Genomic DNA, 17,331 nt, shown 5'->3' with positions numbered 1-17,331 from the left:
GGACCTTTCACAAGTTAAATTAACTTAAGCTTTCAAAATATGCTACAATTTTTGTGTGATTTCCCTTCTGTAACAAGATATAGGATTCTAATGGGCTTATGTAATAAAAGGCACTAAGTTTGCCCAGAAACAGTAACCCATAGCAACCAGTCAGCAGGTACCATTTACTGGTGACCATTTAAAATAAAATATCTTATTGGTTGCTATGGGTTACTGCTCCTGGGTGTAACAGTACCTGGTGGTCTAGGGGGCAGTGGGGAAGCCCACCTGTTCGTCATGCGCGCTGATGCACACATTGTCTTGCTTTGGCGAGCAAAAGTGGCGCATGCATCATTTTAAACTTGCCGCAACGCATGCCGTCTTTGCATGCGGCACGAAATTCAAATATTTAAAGGCACCTGCACATAATTTTGTCATCCAACTATGGTTCTGGTTCCTGGGTTTGCTTATTTCTGATTGTCCTTAGTGTTTTGACCGTTGCCTGAGCTTGACACCACTAATTGCTGCCTGTATTAATCTATTGCCTGTTTTCTGACTACGCCCTCTGGATTTGGATTCTGTACCTCCTCGCTTAGTTTTCACCTCATCCTGTTCCACCTTCGTCTCCTCTCCCAAACTCTGCTTAAATGCTAGGTTCCCTAGCCTGCCCAGAACATTTGCCCTCATTCTCTCACATTAAGTCCTGTTGGCAGAGGGTTTCTTCCAAAGCAAAAGGTGGCTGTTATAGGCAGAAGAGTGAACTGAGACTGGGACCTTGGCTTTTGTTTTGGGTTTGGCATTCCATATGTGACATTGGGCTAACTTATGGCCTTTTATTACATATATGGGGGTTAATGTAAAAAAGAAAAAAAAATTCCTTCTCAATGCACCAATACCAAATATGTATAGTATTATGGAGATTTTTCACTTCTACATAGGTCAAAAACTACCAGCAGTACACAACCAAATATCCCAGAACACTACCAAATTTTCAAAGCAATGCTCCAGAAATCTGCAGACTGCAATTCTCGGTGCAAAAATGTCACTAATTGTAGGTCTACCCTAGCAAACTATACAATTTTTGAAAGAACAGATTCTAACGATTCCAAAATAGGTAAAAAGTTCTTATTTTTCAAGATAGCAAGTTGCAACACTTTCACAAACTATTGGTCTTTATAAAAATGTGTGATTTTTTTTTTTTTTCAAATGATGCCAAAGCTTCCAGTTTTCAGCATCTTATCTCCTATAGGTCTTTTTGGATTATATAACCAAATAAAATATCCTAAATATAAATGCCAGGGTTCCACTGAACAGTTTAATGCTCAATATGCATAGTTTTACCTAATATTATGTGACATGTAAGGGCTTCAAAATGAAAATAACCCCATATCATCTATTATTTCTGCAAAATAAATTCTGTGCCACAGACACTCAGCTTTCTGCTGTCTCCTCTCTGCTGCTCCCCCCTCCCTCAAGAATGCTAAGAACTCACTCCCCCCCTTAGGAATGTGGATGTGAGCCAATCAGCAGGAGGCTGACTCATAGTCTAACTAACTGAGCATGTTCACTTGGTCTGCGTGTCTGTGCAGGAGTTTATGCATTATGGGAACTTTCTTTACACAGCTCAGCGTTTTTCTTCCTGTTTGGCTTCAGATCTTCTGAACAGGTGAAATATGGGGAGACTTAAGGGCACTATTGAGACAACTGAAGGTATGCCTGCAGCTTGAGATTAACTCTTTACTTCTTCTTTAATGCTTTAAAAGAAAAGTTTATTGATAAGGCATATGTGAAGAAGAGTACATAGGAAGACACTTCTAACCTGATCCTGCAGAGAGTGGGGTTTTATAGATTTCCCTGATGTGACATACAAAAAGGAGCCCCTACCCATAAAAATGGTGTAACTTGGCCAAGGAGCCTTATTGTCTACAAATAAAAACTCTGAGACCTTAAAAATAGGTTTTGCTATTCACTGGGCAGGATCCCTGGGCTCCCTTTGTAATAACACAGGGATTCACTATCTCTTACATGGTCAGTTTCATAACTTAAGACCAGGGTCGGACTGGGCCGCCGGGACACCGGGAAAAATCCCGGTGGGCCCCGGCTCCAGTGGGCCCTGGCGGCCCAGACCCGACCCTTGCCGGCGCTCCCCCTCTCGAACCCTCCTCCCCTGACGCGTCAAATTTATGCGCCCGGGGAGGACGTCGGGTGGGGGCCCTGCGAGGGGGGTTAAGGGGGTCCCTACAGGGGGGGGGGGATTTGAGGATGCGCCCGGATGAGTGCACTTGAAGGGCCCCCGGGACGGGAGTCCCGGTGGGCCCTTCACAGCCCAGTCCGACCCTGCTTAAGACCCAACTTGATGTGGTGTTTTTAGTGACTAAAGACACAGTAAAGTTGTAAATCAAATGGAATATATATATCTATATGATTACACAAACAAGATGATTCCATATAATACCTATCATTTCCCTCCTCTTGAACATGGTCTTACGTAATCACACATACATCCTACATAAACAAAATTCAACTACTGATAAACATTCTATGAAATAGCTAACATATATTGATACAGATTGATATTATGATATTATATTGATACAGATATATGAATATACCAATTGGGAGAGCCTTTAAGATGCTTATGAAAATCCTCTCAGCATTCTACTTTGACAGCTGTACACAAAGGGTAACTGGCCAATAGGCGAAATGTACCATAGAGAGCAGGGCAGGATTTCCTACTAGGCACCCTAGGTGCTTGCCTGCCATTTCTTGAAGTCTATATTTAAATCAGTCCGTTGCTAGGGAAAATGTGACCCTAAGATTTAATAATATATTTTGCTTATTTTGAGCATTTTTGTATTATGTTTTTAGTGTTTAAAGTATGTATAATTCAAATATACTTGCATTTCCCAGTAATATACTGTATAACTCCAACAGAATGCAGTTTTCATTACTATGAAACCCATGCTGTGTTAAGCACTGAAAAGAAGAGTCAGCTCTTAGGATAGCTGTCAGTGGTGCAGTGAATTCCTATGTAAAATATTATAGAGCTACTAGATACCTTAAAATTATTTCAACAAATAAAGCAATGGATCATTTTTAGTGTGTTAAATTTGCATCTATTCGTAAAGGTTCAGTATTGGGTTGATTTATTTATTATTGAAAAGGCCGCTGAAAATAACTAAGGACAAATCAAAGGCAAACTGTAGAGCGAATTCTGAGAGCTTGGAATCCCATTCTGCACTCATTTATTTCTATCAGATAAGAGCTAAATTTAATCTACATTAGATGTTGACAGTTGCCTGGTGCTGCTTGTATGTTCAGAATTGAACAGAAAGTAGATAACATTCCTATAGACACGACCTTCTAGAATACATAGTACATGAGAAATAAAATGTAGACCAAATTAAGTGAGATGTCCAAAGCTATCAAAATTGTTTTAATTGGAGTATGTGCAAAACTAACAATTTTATTTTATTTCTCAATGCTCCCCTGCCTATATCTACCTATGATCTAGGCAAAATATAAAGGATTCTAGAAGAAACCTCTCCATCTCGTTTTTGTCTATTCTATTTCCTTTCAAATAGTTCTTCTTCAAATTAAAGTAAAAACTCACAGTTTTTTCCATTATCTAAATGACAGCCAAAAGACTGCATTACAAACCTTTGCACACCAGGATACCAGGAAAACTCCAGATGGGACCTCCTCTCACCCAGCCATTTTCCCTGTATGCCTTTACCATGGTCATTCCTCATTTCTATATTAGAACAAAGAAAATACATTGAAGGAAGAATAAATAATAATATATATAGGGACGTAATTAAGAGAATAAATAATGTGAGTGAAGAGAGAAGGAAACATTGTTTGGAGACTGGGCCCACAGTCTAAAGTTTTCTGGTGGGACCGTGGCACCCCAGTCTGACACTGATGACTACTGACTGGGTGGAAAAAGAACAAAAAAGATACTGGATTTTGATCTCCTTGAAAGCATTGTGGATTCTCATTGAACAGGGAGAACACAGGATTACAGCTAGGTAATGGAGCCAAATTTAAAGGGCAACCAAATGCTAAAACATACAAAATATTATTACTAGAATTTCTGCATTTTGCATACTAAATGTACTGTACCAGCCCAGAGGTTCAGCAGACCAGTAACAGTAATAATCTGATGCAAAATGAAACTAGCTTCTGAGCTGCCATATAATAACTCCAAATACATTACTAATCAGCTTTGTATTGTGATTACTTCCATATTCTATAAATTCTATATACACTGTATATTGTGCAACTGACAGTGAGCATGTGCTTTAAATGAACAAAAAAGAAAATAGGTAGCTACTGGGGGCATTTTCAGAGGCCGGATTTTCATTGTGGTTACCTTGGGTTTACCTTCAAAAAAAGCCTAATTCTTTGTTAAGCTCTGATTCTCTTTTAAATTGAATGGCTACAGAGAAAAGCGTGGACTTAGTCCATAGCTACCCATTCACCAGGTCTCCCTGGTTAATTTGTACAATGTGGTCCATTGTCCACATTGTGCCATGAATAGCAAATGTCACTGTGCTTCATCATGTTATGTAGGACTAATACTACACTACCTTAAAGGATATTGCTAAATATGGCCAAACAAAATAACATGACAGTTAAAATTAGTAATACAGTACAGTCTGCATGTTGCTCTCTAAAATCTGCTTTAGGATTTATGATTATTTCTTATTTTACCTATTGGATATTTATACAGGCAGAGAAAATCCAGCATACGGCTAAATTCACTCACTGGTTGCTGTGGGTTACTGTCCAAGTTCAAATTTTCCCAGTGTTAATAAATTAGCCCAACTGTATTGTCTGGTGTCCTAATGGTGTCTGCTGCCATAATGTAGCTCTTTCTTTAGTTTTATTTTATTAAACATTTAATTATGATACTATTTAGATTTGTGTATACTAAATTATATTTCTTTTAATGCCACCATAAATATACACGTAATACAATTAAGTACAGTACTTAAAATGTAATATCTAGATAATGTACAGATTACCAGTATTACAAAATACAATAGCTAGTGGTATAGTAGCATGTAAGTAATAAAATAATTGCAAATTGCTGGTATATGGGAGGAACAACACAGCTCACCAGTGAAGAAAACGCAGCAGTAAGACTATGGCAGCAGCTATTCTCTCTGCAAAGCTGCTAAACCATCAAGGATCACTGATTCGTGAGAGGAAAAACACAGCTTGGAAATGTGAATAGTCTTAAGTTCATTAATGCAGAAGAATGACATATATATATATATATATATATAGGAAAAAGTCACAATGGTTGAACAAAGCCAGTAGCCATTGCATGAGGAAAGCAGCACTGTGCAGATTGTTTATTATATTTTTATATAGGTATGTATTGAGTTTATATGCTTTGTTTGTTTGTGTGAGTCCAAGATTCTTTGCTCAATTTTACATCTTATTTTGAAAGTAAATAAAGTAATAGAGCGTGTTGTGTTAAAAAGATGCAGTAAAACCTAGTAAAATACAGACATGCACTAAGATGGAAAATATTTTCTCATACACTTAGGGCAAGGGCACACTAACAATTAAGCCAAAAATAGGAAAAAGCCATCTCCTGCATTTACTTCACATGATCAACTTAATAACAAATTTGTGGCACTTCACACAAAACACGTATTAGTTACAAACAATCACAGAAAAGTTAACTCAACACCCAATGAAACCATGCCAAGCAACTAAGGTGAATTCCATTGCTACATGGCGCCCATGCTTCACCCTCCTTACTCATTTTGTGCCATTGGGCACTTCATCAGTGTAGGCATGTGATCAAGTAGTAATTTCCTTTAAATATCCTTATTTATAATCTATATATAATACAGGGCCACATAGTAACATTGCATCAAGTACATATTAATTGTGTAGAGTCTGCTATTTACAATGTGTATATTAATATACGGCCTTATATATAGTGCCAATAAGATATTATGTATATAAGGCATTATATATCCAACAAGGATTAATTAAACCTTTGTTGATATGAAGTACAAGTTAGTTTATTTTTACAGAGAAAAAGCAAATCATTTTTAAAAATTTTAATTATTTATTTGTAATGGAGTCTATGGGAGATGGCTTTCCCGTAATTCGGAACTTTCTGGATAGCATGTTTCTGAATTTTTGGACCCCCATTTTTGGACCTGTAAGTAGCCCCTTGTTTCTTCCAAAGAAGCAGGCTATTCCCAGGGAAGGGTTAAGAGTTACAAGATGCAGAGAGAGGAAGGGAGATTTGTGTAACTGATTAAGCCCCTTGAAGCAATTTGCTAATACTGAAAAAGCCTTTGGCACAAGCCTAGAAGAGTTAGCAACAAAATAACAATTAAAGGATCTGATAAGAACCTGGACATGCAGAGCAGAGGATTACTGGGAAATGCTGACAGTAATGCAATGTCCAAGCTCCTGGCAAGCAGGGAACAATAGTTTATATCAGCAGGCAAGGTCATTCACAGAATGGGCTTAACAAACAAAGTACCAGGGATAAGAATAAGCAGAGCCAAGTCATACACCGAATTAGAAAGCCAAAGCAATACCAGGGATTAAGCAAAATGGAGTCAAAAAGGGCACAGTGGGACAGCTTAACTTCAGACACTAAGTTTTCAGGAACACCCTAACACAGAAAGGAAACCTGTTTTTACAGACAAGAACTGAACAGGGATGGATCTATAAAAAGCCTCCTCTGGGCACTGATTGGAGAAGGTCAATCAAGTAATTAAGCACTACAGGATCATCTGAGAGTCCTCTATGCTAGGGCAAGAATACCTCTAGAATATAATATCCTTTTTCTTATCTAAAGAAAAACAATTTTAAAATTTCAATAAAGGAGGCAGGGTGCAAGGCATGAAAATTCATTAAAGAAACTGTTGTCTTTGTTTGTACTCAAACAGAAAGTCTTTCACGTTAACACACTTTATTAATTGTAATAATTAATATGTAATGTATATATCAGTGTGTAAATGTGCATATTAATACAAGGCTATGATCAATATTAACAATAAATATAACTAAAAATATAGCTAAAGATGAAAAATTAAACAAGCTGCAGCATGATCGTTAGTGCAGTACATATCAGTGACACTACAGGTCATGTATTTAAAGGGATTTGGGTAATTAATAGCAATTTTAAAAAAAGCATAGGTATTTATGGATTTCTATATCAGGCCAAGCCTGCGCAATCATACTTGCAGCTTTCCTTAGTGCTCTTATTCTTAACCATGTCTTACCTCAGCAGGATCCAACATTCCTGCTTCTTCCTTTTTCCCTCCTGTAGCCCACACTTGGGTACAGCCAGTGTCGTACTGACCTGAGTGGGCCCTTTGATCTTTCTGAAGCACAAAACATTGGTGCTTTAGTAACTTTTCCTAGCTCAGTTTTTGTTTTTATGTATTTCCAAGATAGGGAAATACATAAAACAGAAGCCAAATTTATTGCCACAATAAAGTAGTTATATCCAGGGTATCTGATTATTTTATAGAGCATATGTAAGCATTAATACCTAAAGGGGAACAATTTAGTTAGAACACAGAAAATGTCAAGTTTAAGTCCTGCCAACTTGATACTAGAAGGAGCGAGCACCTTCCACTTATATAGAGACAAAGTAATATACGGGGATTGCGCCGTAAAATCCGCTAAAGGCTAAAAATGTGCAAAACAGCAAAAATGTCATGCGCTCGCCAATTTTTTGATGTGCCCATGAAAAAAATGACGCACGTGACCTTTTTTTGACGCATGTAATTTTTTTACATGCATGACAATACAGCGTGAATCCATGCATGACAAATTATTTCGTCCACCACTAGTGTCTATCAAATCACTATTTCTTCTCAACACACCAGTCCTAATTCATGAGTGTATTATTAATATATGGCCCTAAATCTAACATCCAGCCCACGGTCACCCAGCACATCAACATCGACTCCCCAGTGTTCACATCTACACAAGGATGAATTCACAATGCTTATTAGCCTGCCTATTATATCCTTTTGATATAATAATAAGTTTTAGTTGTGACTGAAGGTGAATTCAGAACCTCAGTCCACTTACACTGTGACATCATTCCCTCTAAGGGCCCCCTAGTACATTGTCTAGTACAATTTTGCCTCTGCCCTCTTTTTTAATTTTATCTTTATTTTGACATATGTTGTTAGATGTAGCATAAAAAGTTTTATTTACAGTATTCATTAGTCACAAATCTGATTTAGCAGGAGTGAGTGGTGCAAATTGTGGATTGCTTGGTGGTTTCTTTCCACTAGTATTTTCTGCATTATGTACATGCAAAATACCTGTTTTCCTGTAAACATACCTCTGTTTATGTTAATATGTATGAATCTTTGATTGATCATTTTTAAATACTGTTTTTACTCTTGCAATGCAGACATATACATATATATCCAGTACACTCTTAGATATTTATAACCCTTATTACTTTGTATGTGTATGAAGTGACAGATCGGGTGATGAATGAATTGGGTCATTGGAAATCATGAGAATTGCATTTTAATGGACTTGTTTCTCTTGTAATCATCTGACTGCCTGCAGTGTTTGAAATGTTCTGGAAACTCTATTTTGCTTATCACATCTAGTTGGGTCAGCATGTTATTGCTGATTCAAGTAAATCTTTGAGGTATTGCATATAAGCTGGATGCTGTAAAATCAAAAATACTTTGGGTTGCAATCTGTGCTGTTTTGAGCTGGACAGTCACTGTTGACCTGTTCAGTTCAAAATTGTTGTTGTCCAGAGCTTTGAAACTTCAACACAAACCCCTAAACGTCTTCAACACACCCCTGACATCTTCCCTCCATCCCCTAAATGCCATTTCTTCACCCAGTTTCCAAAACAGGGAAATGTGGCAACCCTAAATATACAATGTAAACATTTATGCTAGTCAGCTTTCTGAAATAACATTATAAACATGGCTGGAAAGCATATCGTAGTACAGAGACCCTACGATTGGATTTAGTACTGGGGAATGGAGACCAACAGCTGGTGCCTTCAGTTGCCACAGAGTTAGTTATAATGGAAGTGACACTAGGTAAGATCTCACATCTCTCACGATCTCTGTGCTGACATAGCACTCTTGAGGCTCTGTGGGCTCTTGCTATGGTAATGGGCAATGTTTGAATGAAGAATTCCTGAAGGTCTAATGGGGAACGCTAACTCTGGCCTCTGGTGATCCAAGCTAACAATAGGAAAGTATTTGTGGGTGTTATTGATAAGTCTCCTATGGGTGAAGCTCTGGAGCACACTCCTTATGTATCTGGGGCCCTGATGCTGGAGGCCCTTATTGAGTCTGCTGGTCATTGACTGATCTCAGATGGATTACTAGTTTGCAAAAGACAGAATAACAGAGGACAGTGAATGAGACTACTGAAGTGTTAATGGGCTTATCATTGTTATTATACAGGTATTTTGCTATAGGGACTGTCTTAAAGTTAAATTTCATATGTAATCTTCTATTAAGCAAGTTTTTACTGTTCTGTTGGATAAGGAAAGCTCCAGAAATAAATCTTCAGCCATGGTGTTGCCTGCATGTGTGCTTTTATGTGCCCTTAACTGTGACACAAATCTCTTTGAAGTGTTCATAAATTATAGAGTGCAAAGTATTGTGTTCCTAAAGATGCTAGGAATCTATAAATACGTTTCTACAAGATATCTGAATTCTGTCAAGACATTAAAAAAAACAGCTGTCAGTGCAACGTAACATTTTATTTTAGCTGCATTTAGTATGACCTAAAGTTCCACTGACTGTTCTTGACTTACTAGTTCCTGTAGATAGAATAAAAGGGTACAAATAATATAAACTATTCTTATCTTCTGACATTACATTCTTTGCAACCCCAATACCAACTCTATGGACAATGATTAGTGATTTCCCCATTGGCGAAATGTTTTGCGAAACTTCCGTGAAAATTTAACATGGAAAAATTTTTGCCTGAATTTTTTTTTGACGTGCATCAAATTGGGTGCGGCCGCATCACAAAAAGGGTGCATACAATTGGGTGCGGTAAGGTAAAAAAAAGGGCACTGTCACGTGAATTTGGGCGGGGTTGCGTCAAAAAAGGCACAATCGCGTAAAAAAAACGCGGGCGACAAAAAAGAAAACGCATGACAAATGCATTTTGCAAAAACAATGAGGCACTGTGAACTTTTTCTTAATTTCAGTAGGTATAATTGATATTATTATAATTCATCTTTTTGTAAATATTACATATATTCATATTCTTAGATTTAGCTTATAAATTATTTAGAATAAATTGAAACAGTAGTGGGGATGCAAGCTTCAGATTCTGCCACAACCTTAGCATTTAGCTGGACTGATTCTGAAGTCATGTGAAACAGTGAAGACGAGAAACCATCATTTTTTTCAGAGGAAAAACATTTTTTTCTCAAATTTAAATATTTTGTGTATTTGGATATGATCTGGTATTCTCCAAATCTTTTCAGAAGGATTTGTGATCAAACCATTGTTTTTGTACATCAAGAATGACAGCAGCTGCGTAAAAATTTATGCTAAGTCCATTTCACTTGGGGGTTCAGTTGACAACATAAAAAATTATCTTATAGCTGCTGTTAAAATGTGTTGTTATGGTAAAACAGAAACATAACGTTGTATTTGCTAATTTAAAGGGTCAGCATACACCCATATACACCTTTTTTTTAACATAAGCAAAATAAATAGACTTGATTCTGAAAATATACTTTGGCTATAACTTTAATTTTAAAAACTGCAGTAATGGAGCATTATTTTTCTTTGTACTTCTTATCTTACTGCTAATGTGATGAATCTGTTTAAACAGAGATACTGAGCTCTGTTTACCCTCTCCTTTCACCCTTAGCTGTGGCTGTTTTTGTTTTACAGACTAGCGGAATTCCATTATGCAGTGGGATTAATTTTGTCCCTACCTTTGTAAGTATTATATTTTACTTTTTTACTTCTTGCCTCATACAGATTTATGTTTCTGAAAGTCAGGCAATTGTTTTAAACACCCAGTAACATAGTAATTTAGGCTGTAAAAAGACACAAGTCCATTGAGTCCATCCGTTACATCTAAGTATAACCTGCCTAACTGCTATTTGATCAAGGGGAAGGCAAAAAAACAACATCAGAAGTCTCTCTAATTCAAATTCACTCCTAACTCCAAGAGGGAAATCGGATCTGTCTTGGGATCAACTTTATTTCAAGAGCAATTTCAAGTAACCCTGTATTCTCTCATTTCTGTATATCTCTCACTGTTAGCCCAAAGCATTTGCAGAATTGATTGGTTTAAGTGGGCCATTTAAAGCTATTTAAAAAGAAAAAAAATCCTTTTTTATCATATTATTTCTTTTGTACTCTAAAGGGTTTAAAATTCAGTTTCAAGTTAAGGACAGCCTTGCCTTTTCACAAACATTTAATAGGGAATAACAAATAAGGTGTTTCATGACCATATAATGATCCAAGGTCAAAGGCCAAGTGCTTTTATAAACATCATGGAACTCTGTGGTGACTTCTAATATCCTCATATTTTACAATAGGGGGTGCATTATTTCTTATAATGCACAAGTGCCAGTTACATCATTAAGCACTAATTATAACTGATGACATCACAAAGCACCACTTACAAGGATATAATATAGGGATATTCACAGCTATGTGTATTATACGCTAATAATAGTATGGTGCAGCTGACATGCTGAGCCTAGTTTGTAAATAATATACAACACCCAAAGAAAAACATGTTTACTAGTGCTCCTATGCTCCTGATTTATTCATGTAGTGAATTAACTGGAGCCCCAGGTCCCAAGCATTCGGAATAACGGGTCCCATACCTGTATTTAATAGTGCAATTTCAAAAACTCTATGGGGCAGATTTCAATCTCTCTCATTCTTTTAGCACAGTCCTGTGCATTGTAATGGAAATGCAAACTTTTATACTGGGGACAGTATAACTGGGACAGAAGCTAGTAACATTATTGATGGTGGCAGGGTAGCTCAGTGGCTGCCTCACAACATTACAGGTTTAATTTAACTCAGAAAATCTATTTTTGGAGTGCGCATCTTTTCTCCATTCTTGTATGAATGTCCACTTGGTACTTAAATATCCTGCTGCATTTCGAAAAACCTAAAGATAAAGGTATCTAGAACTGTGCATATAGAACCATGCTGATGAATGTTGCACTGTGTACACTTAGGGGCACATTTACAAAGGCACGAACGCTCCGAGCGTATTTTTGCCGATTTTTTCGGGCGTCCGCACGACTTTTTCGTATGGCGCATGACTTTTTCGTACAGCGCACGACTTTTTCGGACGTTTGCACGAAAAAATCGGAAAGGTTTTACCGCTGTTTACAATTGTTCGTTACGAAAATTTCGTGACTTTCGGATCGCCAATACGATATTATCGTGACTAATACGATTTTTTCGTAAGCATTTTCGAAAAAATTTTCGTTTCCAATACGATTTTTTCCCATTCGTGATTCGGATTCGTGGATTAGTAAATGTGCCTCTTAGGGGCATATTTATTATGCTGTGTAAAAAATGGCGAGAAAATTCACCACACTTCACCAGGCTTCGCTGTGTAAAAACGGCGTAAAATCGGCGTAATTTTTTACGCATTTTTTTTTCCACTGGAACTTATGGAAAATAACGGCGTAATATCCGGCGTTCAGATGGTGATCTTTTCCATTTATTTTACACAGCTTTTTACTCCATTTTTTCAGCAAATTCGTTTTACACAGCATAATAAATACGCCCCTATATGTGCCAGATGATCTGAACTTATACTGTAGATCAGTTGGATCCTAATGAAATTTATCTAAGTGTGTTTTATTGACACTCACACAGGGACTGATGTAAACACTGATCATTAGTGAATTATGACTGAGATTGTGTTAATCATTAGGACTACTTATAAAGTATATATTATGTCATTATTTGGTTTTGCCCACTTGCTTTCTTTTATTATTCTCAACTATTTTTTTTACTTATATTGGTGCAATTATATAATAATTTTTGTATTTTATTTACTTATAATATATTTGCGTAAGTGCTTGAAATCTTATTTTTTTGAGTCACACATTGGACCTGAGATTTATCTGTTCATTTTGTCCCTATCGCTTTATTAAAGTTTCTATTTAACCATGCTATGTCTTTAATAAATTTTTCCCAGTTTATACACAGTACATTTAATAATGCTTCAATAACCAACATCTTTTCTCTTGAGTCTTCTCATTGACAACAGTTTTGAGAGCATCTTTAATCGTTAGAAATCAACTGACAACTGTGTCAAGAGTAATCTTAATTATCAGAAAAAGGTTATTATGCCATTGTTATCTTAAGAGCATCCTCCTGTTTTCCTCACATTAACCAATATGGATATTCTTTTCTGTTCATACATAGGACATAAAGGGGGAGAAAAACCTAATGTTTTTTTTTTCATGGTAAACTGTCACTGTTTCAGTATTAATACTTTATTGACCAAAATCATTTCTCTTGAGTGTTGCCATTGGCATTAGTGTCAAGCACATCTATAATTGTCAGAAATAACTGACATTATGTCAAGAATATATTTACTTGTCGAAAAAAGATGGCTATTTTGCTATTGAAAATTTGCAGCATGTTCTGTATATGCCAATTATAATTCATTTATAATTCAAAACCTCTTGTTATCTGTTCCCCCAATTTACCTTTTAGTCTCCTCACTTCCTATTGTGTGCTACCCCTCCATTTCATATTAATCTCTTGCCCTGTTCACTTGCAAAACAGCTGTAATAACCTACTTTTTTCCACTTTTTTGAAAGGGTGCTGTACTTTAAAATAAGCTCTACGACACTGATAAGAAGGAAACTATAATCAAAAATAAAGTTTCTTTATATGCCTGAAAATAACAAATTGTTCATTATAGTCATGTTTGCACTTGCATAGGAAGTGTATGCATAGCTTTGGATAGTTGCATTGATGTAAAACTGTCCAGTCTATCTCTCATACTGCAGCTTTACCCCCCTGGCTTTGTAAGGGTAAAGCTATTGGATTTAAGGGTTGTCAAAGGTCACAGGGCATTAAATGTTTACTAGAAACAAGTGGCAGTGCACGGTGTTCTAGAACTTATAGAATTAAATATGAAAACAAGTGTGTTACCTTGATATGTAAAGTGCCCCAAACTGATGTTTAACTTAAAGGACATGTCCACCCAGAATATAATTTTTGCCTAATAAAAGAAAAAATAATTCTAAGCAACTTTCCAATATGAAAGTATTAACTTGTAATGCCCTGAAAAATGTTATTTGTAAATGTAATTGCTATGGAAAGCAGCATTTGCTGAACTCCTGGTTGTTACTTTTTAAACAATGTTGCAAAGGTCAGTCTCCTCCAGGAAGTCAGGTCTGTCAGTCCGCTGCCTTGTGTTACATTGTTTCAACAGTCACCAGGGCAGAGAATAGAAAAGGACAGGCAAACACTGCTTTTAATAGCAGTTATATACACAGTAGAAACAACTCAAAAAAACATTATATATTTGTAATGAATGTATACTGCAAAGTCGTTTAGAATTTTGTTTTCTTTTATTAGTCAAAAAATTGTATTCTGGGTTGACTTTTTGTCTTTAAACACCTAAACAGTGCAAGGGCAAGATAGGATTCACAACCAAATAACTACAGATGCACACTTAACATAGGGTTACTGGAGAAGTAAAGTTATAACTGAAGGGGGGGGGGGTAGCCAAATGTTAATTGCTTACCTGATAACCTAGCTCTTGCTCCTGTTTGCACTGGCCTAAGGTACTTCTGTAGGATAACAACAGAGCGATCTCCTTCCGCTTCTTTGCTCTTTGCGCTGAGTGCACATCCACAGTGAACTAAAAATCCAAACTTGAAGTCCAACATTTTGCACCGCCCCAAATGTCTACTTTACAGGCTATAGCATGATCTGAGCCATTATCAAGTAAAGCTACATGCTAACATATGCAGTAATTAGGTTGACAAAGGAGCATTAAAAAATGGGCAGGCACACACACATCATAAGCATTCCATTTATTAAGTTGTAAAAACATACGTTCACCATTCAGAAATAATGACCAAGGTGCAACATCCTGAGCCACGTGTTTAAGGGCAAAGAAAACCTTTTACCAAACAGAGGTACTGTACACCCATGCTGGGGAATGACCTAGCTTAGGAAGACCAGCAAGTGCTCAAAAAAATGATTTCCTGGCATAACACACAATGATCAAAAACTGCAGACTGAGCTTAAAATAAACTTTATTATGTTTTTATTAAAATATGCCACATCACCTGACATGTTTTCTGCTCAAGCAATTTTTTGAAGGCTTACATCACCCATACATCTAGTGCATTAATTATTATAACCCCATATGTCCAGCGGTCACATAGCAGCTTGTCCCAAAATTAGAGACGTTAATAAAGGAACTTTATGTACTTGTTTGACACTAACCTGGGGTTGGCAGGCAGGCAGGCAGATTGTCCTGGAGGTGCTGGAGGGCATGCAGGAACCGGAGGAGCATATCATGGCTGGATCAGGTGAGTGGGCGGTGCTAGGGGGGAGGCAAAAGACCAGGAAATAACAGGTACATAGTAGCCATGTGCCTGTTTTCCTAAGGGGTTCCTGGGCGATCTTGTGTGGGTTAAGAATTAAGAAATTCCCATACAATTACATGATACTTGTTTATACTAAATATGTACATGTTTGTCTCACCTCACTGACTGTGAATGGCCTGTGGAAGAAATTCGAACAAGGGGCATAGAAAGGGACTAACAAATCATATTGCTCTTAAATGCAACTGCCTCTACAAACCTGAAAATGTGAAATGCATATATACTGGAACTGTTCTTACAATTCCATTTTCTTTTGAAATGCAAACAAAACAGTTTTTGGAGGACCCTTTTAAACCATCCTAATGTTCAGTATTTGGAAGTTTGTATGTTTTTGAACAGATGTGACTACAAAAAGGTATTTTTAAGGGGGGATTTGTGCCAGAGAATCCTATTTGGGCTTATGCCTTGTTGCTTAAAGGCGCAGTGTACCTTTTGTTGTGACTGTTTTGTTACCATAAGTTTTTTAGTTTATTTATGCTCTGATAATCTAACACTTAGCAAGGGTCAAACATGGAGTAGCTTTAGTCTCCATGTTTTTCACATTAAACAATAGGCAAGATGTATATTTAGCATAAACCCTATTCATTGAACTCATGTTGAACAAGGAGTTATACCGCCCTTTTAAATACTTATCTCCTGTTTATAAGCAGAAACTTTTATAGTACTCAGACTGTTCAAACAGTTTTGAAATTTTGTCTGCTAGTTTATGACAAGTTGACCAATTATAATAAACATACTCCGTATAATGACAGGATGCTCAATGGATGACATTTGTTCCTTTCACATCATATGTGCTAATCAACACCAAAATTAGGATACTTCAAGATGCATAAAAGACAAGTACAGCAAGATAAAGACTTTAATTCCATTTAATGAAATTATCTGCTGTAATTTTCAAAGAAATTGTATTGACAGAAATTGAAGAGGACCATCAGCTGTTGTTATCAGAAAGTAATGAGACTGGAGAGGTCATTTAACAATGGTCCTTCTGTGTCCTTTGTTTGCCCTTAGTGTCAGAAGGGATGAAATATTCATTATCTGAACTAATAGTTTGTATATGGTGTTAACTAGAATGAAATAATTACATCAGTAAAATCAACAAGTAAGTCAAAACAGTACAAGACACTCCATGTTTGGCCTCTTTGAATTAGAAAAAGTTAAATAAAGGTAATAAAACACATTTTGCTAATTTGAATCATATTATCTTGAGCTAATTATATTATACAAGAAGAATCAGATTGCTGGAAAAATTAGTTAATTCCTTCACCAACGTAGGAATTGATGGGATAACTAAATAAATTATATTGTTAATTGTGCAAAACAATTTTTTTAAAAAAACAAAAAATAAGGTTTTAATATATTTGCAAGTTCCAGTATACAGGTATGGGACCTGTTATCCTAAATGTTTGGAAGCTAAGGGATCCTTCCACAATTTGGATCTTCATACCTTAACCCAACCCTTTAAGTGCCACAGAAGATAGAATCTACATTCTGCAGTGCTTCTGGGCTGGGAGCAGAGGAGCGGCTTTTAAAGCCCCTAGGCAATGAGCAGAGGTGGGGAATGAGTGGCCCCTGGGCCACGATCGCCCAGGAACCCCTTAGGTAAACAGGCACATGGCTACTATGTACCTGTTATTTCCTGGTCTTTTGCCTCCCCCCTAGCACCGCCCACTCACCTGATCCAGCCATGATATGCTCCTCCGGTTCCTGCATGCCCTCCA

Source organism: Xenopus tropicalis, chromosome 1 (assembly GCF_000004195.4).
Source record: "Xenopus tropicalis strain Nigerian chromosome 1, UCB_Xtro_10.0, whole genome shotgun sequence".
NCBI classification, from domain to species: domain Eukaryota; kingdom Metazoa; phylum Chordata; class Amphibia; order Anura; family Pipidae; genus Xenopus; species Xenopus tropicalis.
The sequence above is the reverse complement of the archived record's forward strand: the minus strand, read 5'-3'. Positions refer to the sequence as shown.